Source organism: Amphiprion ocellaris, chromosome 15 (assembly GCF_022539595.1).
Source record: "Amphiprion ocellaris isolate individual 3 ecotype Okinawa chromosome 15, ASM2253959v1, whole genome shotgun sequence".
NCBI classification, from domain to species: domain Eukaryota; kingdom Metazoa; phylum Chordata; class Actinopteri; family Pomacentridae; genus Amphiprion; species Amphiprion ocellaris.
In genome coordinates this window covers 30219841-30224450 of record NC_072780.1, presented here as the reverse complement: position 1 = coordinate 30224450, position 4610 = coordinate 30219841, and the positions used below count along the sequence as shown (strand labels likewise).

General features: G+C 39.4%; 1 protein-coding gene and 1 long non-coding RNA gene across 2 annotated transcripts in view; one reads left to right on the top strand and one right to left on the bottom strand.

Moving 5' to 3' along the window:
- si:ch1073-513e17.1 (sialin) overlaps positions 1-4610 on the bottom strand; it is a 193501-nt gene that overhangs the window by 72526 nt on the left and 116365 nt on the right. The window lies entirely within an intron of this gene.
- LOC129350592 (uncharacterized) lies at positions 363-3669 on the top strand. The gene is made up of 2 exons (XR_008604039.1): positions 363-498; positions 3042-3669. It is a non-coding gene; the product is annotated as an uncharacterized LOC129350592 (long non-coding RNA).

The window sequence follows — 4610 nt, the reverse complement described above, 5'->3', positions numbered from 1 at the left end:
TCGGTCGGTTTGGAGGCTCAACTGTGAGCTCTACAGCCGGAGGAGATGAAGATGAAGAGGAGGAGAAGACGGCAGCCGAGAGCGGTGCGACACGGAGGAGCGCGCACTTTTACGCACAGACTCTCCACGTATGTTGAAATTACGCATCGCTGGAGAGGAAACGGCAGTTTGTGGAGCAGAGAAACAGGCTGCTGCCCTCAGAGGAAGGAGGGTTTATTTAATCACGACTCTCCTGCTGTCATCAGTTCCAACCTGCAGACCATCAGCTGATGTTTCCTCCTTTAACGTGACTCTGACAACTCGGATCCAACAGGCAGAAACCAAGATTTCTTCTTCTCTGGTGTTCAAGAGGCAGCCTGAAGAGAAGCGACACCTGCTGGAGTGTAGGACCAAAGAGCTGCACTGGAGAACAGATTTACTAAAGATCAACTTTAGAAATTTACACTTTGCAGCAGCTCAGAAGACAAATAAGGTCAGAAGCAGCACAGATGAACATAGGTAAAGAAAAATGTCAGTTTTTCCACCTTAAGTCTTCAGGTTCCTTCTGGTCCACCAGCTCTGATTTGCTTGAAACCTTTTATCCTTAACTCTTGATATATAAAGTGGTGTCTGTAAAATTTTACATTGATATATCAAATACTTTTAATAACAGAATTACAATATATGTGAAATAATATTCATCATACAATGTTCAAAAATTACCTTTCAACCCACTTTTAGTTTCTTTTCTCGTATTGAAATTTGAGGCTGTTTGAACAACGATATCTCAGGAACTATTAAAGGTAAAAACCTGAGATTTTGAGATTATTTTAAAAACATTTTATTACACTATTTTTATTTATAATTATGGGAATATTTACTTACAACTCTGCTCTACTTGGATCAGACTTTCTAGCAATGTTTTTAGTTTTGTGGTGCAACTTGTCAAACCTGCTCAATCAGTTATGAAATTTTAAAGAAAATAACTTTATTTCCATTTTTATGGCCAATTATTTCATATTAAAAACTATTCTAATTATTTTGTTTTGTATTATTGTGACATGCAGTTACACATAGTTCATAGAATATCATTGGTTGACTTTTGTATTGTAATTTTTTGGTAAATTTGTGCTCAAAGATGGAACTTTTCATGACGGTTTCAATTCTTTTTTTTCATATTTCAACTCACCGATAATCAGACAATATTTGATCTACTTGTCTAATATTTCAGACTCTGAATTAGTGACATGAAGTTTTTATCTTTATTAGTTCTGAGATATTGTCAATAAAACAGCCTCAAAATTTTAATGTGAAAAAACCTTAAAAACAATTAGGAAAAAAAATATTGAGATAGTCTCAAATTTCACAGATACTATTTTGAAATATCCATAGTTTATGATGAAATAAAATTCAGGCAAATCAGATGATCAAGCAGAAGAACACTGATTTAAAATGGAATAATCATTATATTTAAAGATAAAGGGAGAAGAGTGATGAGTATTGCTGTTCCACCGTCTTATATTATAAACAGGCTTCAACTAATTACTAACAATATCAGATATAAAACATTTGAGTGTTGGTAAAGAAAGATATCTCTCATATATAGGAAAAAAACAGAAAAGAAAAAGAAGGAGGGTAAATAATCAGATCCTCTTTCTTCCCATCTGTTATTGAACATTTCCTCCGAGGGAAATTACAAACGGATGAATCACAGCTGCTTGGAATCAGCAGTCTGCAGCCGGAATAATGACTCAATCTGCTCCTCAGTAATGAAGTATCTGATTTTTTATCTGAAAACTTTCCTCAGTAAGGAACTAGAGTTTGGATTGTTTCTGTTGGTTTCTTTCATGTCAAAGTGAAAACAGATTTCTACAAAGACAATTAAAAATATAGATCGGAAAATAAGTTTTCACCACCTATAAGTCAGCCACTGCCACCACCATGTTACATGTCATGATGCTGCCACCACCATGCTTCACATCATGATGCTGCCACCACCATGCTTCACATCATGATACTGCCACCACCATGCTTTACATCATGATGCTGCCACCACCATGCTTCACATCATGATGCTGCCACCACCATGCTTCACATCTTGATGCTGCCACCACCATGCTTCACATCATGATGCTGCCACCACCATGCTTCACATCTTGATGCTGCCACCACCATGCTTCACATCATGATGCTGCCACCACCATGCTTCACATCTTGATGCTGCCACCACCATGCTTCACATCATGATGCTGCCACCACCATGCTTCACATCTTGATGCTGCCACCACCATGCTTCACATCATGATGCTGCCACCATCGTGCTTCACATCATGATGCTGCCACCACCATGCTTCACATCATGATGCTGCCACCATCGTGCTTCACATCTTGATGCTGCCACCACCATGTTACATGTCATGATGCTGCCACCATCGTGCTCCATGTCATGATGCTGCCACCATCGTGCTTCAAATCTTGATGCTGCCACCACCATGCTTCAAAGTGGGGATGGTGTGTTTGTGATGATGTGCAGCTCCTCAATAATGAAGTATTCGATTTTTTTAAAATCTTAAAACGTTTCTGAATAACCAATTAGAGTTTGAATTATTTTTGTTAATTTCTGATGATTAAAGTTTAGAAATCTGTGTCTCATTCATGAAACAAATGAGTTTTGACCCAACATGACTCCTATCAGCCTCGCGGCTTGGTTCAGAGCTCAGTGGGATCAACTGTTATTTACCTCTGAAGAAACAAATGATTCCTCTGTCTCCACTGCTGCAGATGTCCCAGCCACAGCTTAAGGCTGTGGACTGTGGTAGTGCTTCCTGTTCTCTCTCTCCTAGGTGTGTGTTCATGGTGAAGCTAGCAGCAGGTGTGCTGCATTGTAATCAGCAGACGAGCTGCAGGTGGAGCTGAGTGACTGGTCTCTGAACGTCTCTATAAAAGCAGATGGCACCTGTCATTTGAAGCTGGACCGTTGTCTAATCTACAGTTAGTGCTGGGAGTAGAACTGTCTTTGCCACCAGCCTAGAACTGGCAGTAATTCTGTTTTCTGTGTTTAGAAAGCTGATTCCTGCCTGCTGAGTTGCCTGGGTTCCTTCGTCTGCTGGTTTTCCGTCCAACCACAGATTCTGCCTTCTTCTCCGGAGGATCTCCACCTGTCGCCAGCTTAACCTGGGAACATCAACGTACACCTGGGAAGAAGAATTTCTCTGGAAACATCTGCCACGACCGGGTTCTACTGACACCAACTTACCAAGCACATGGTGAACAACGGGAGGGAGAGTTCTGGATGAAGCCAAACCAAAAGGACTGTTCTCAGCTCATCAGCTAAGTCTCCAAGCCCTAGTATCACCAGACTATTTGTATTGTTAATATGTCGAATTAAATAATCAGCGTGCCGTATTTAACTTAATGTATTTTATGCTCTGCATAGGATATTTTTAGTCTGGGGTTTCAGCTCATAATTACTGGTAGTCTAGGCTGGATTAGTTTAGTATTTTCAGTTGTTTCCCTGCCTTGGTGTTATCATATGTGGGTTAACCTTAGTTTCAGTTTCCATGTTCCTGTAGTTATTCCTCTGTGCTTCTAGATGGTTTTTGTTTTTTAGTTCTAGTAGTAGTTTAGTTTTTCTAGTTCCGGTTCCTGTGTAGAGTTTCTTTTTGTGAATAAAAGCGTTTTTAAAACGTTCACGCTGGTGTTGTTTCATTTCCTGCTCCTGAGCTTCTTGAACCTGTCGTAACAGCAGAGGAATTAGTAAAACCAACAGAATGTTTCGTCAAACACTGGCTGGTTCCCACAGTGTCAGACCTCCTCCTCTGGCTGCCAGAAGCACAAACCTGCAGCTTGTTTATCAGGTTTTATTGTAGCTATTCAGTGCAGAGAAATGCAAACAAGACACCTGCAAACTGTCAGAAGGCTGTTAATGTGACATGAAGAATAAACATCAAGCTGAGCCAGTATTAAAGCAACAGTCCGCTTTTTCCAAACTTCCAAACAAATTGTCTTCTCAAACAAAGAAAATATGAAATTCTCTGTTCGCGTTTGCGATCATTTGAAGCTGCACTCAACACTGTAACAGTACACTGCAAACTCAACAAGTGCAGGTTTTACAGTAAGAATACATTCAAAAAGTAAGTCTACACACTAACATAAAAGTTTTGTGCACAATGGAGCAAGTAGAAATCATCCAATAAAAATTATGGATGCTGGTGAAACAATGGAAACTAGAGAAAGATCTTTTGAAACAATTTTTTTTTTTTTTTTTAAAAGAAATCTGGGAAACATTTAGCTGTTTCTGTGGATATCAGTCAGATAAATCTCCATATTAATGAAAATAAAATTCAAAATATGTAACTTACAGACTTTAAGAGAAAGCACCGTAGGCCTGATTATTTTGCCCTCTTCCACACTGAGTTGTGGTCAATATAATTTGGCTTTTTTGACATGAAACAAGTCTATTTCACATCAAAGTGAAAACAAAGTAAAGTCAACTCATGAAAAGTATAGATCACAATATATGCATTTGCATAAATATTCACCGCCTTCAAGTAGGTCACGGCCAAGACCATGCTCCATGTAATGATGCTGCCACCACCGTGCTTCACGTCATGATGCCGCCACCACCGTGC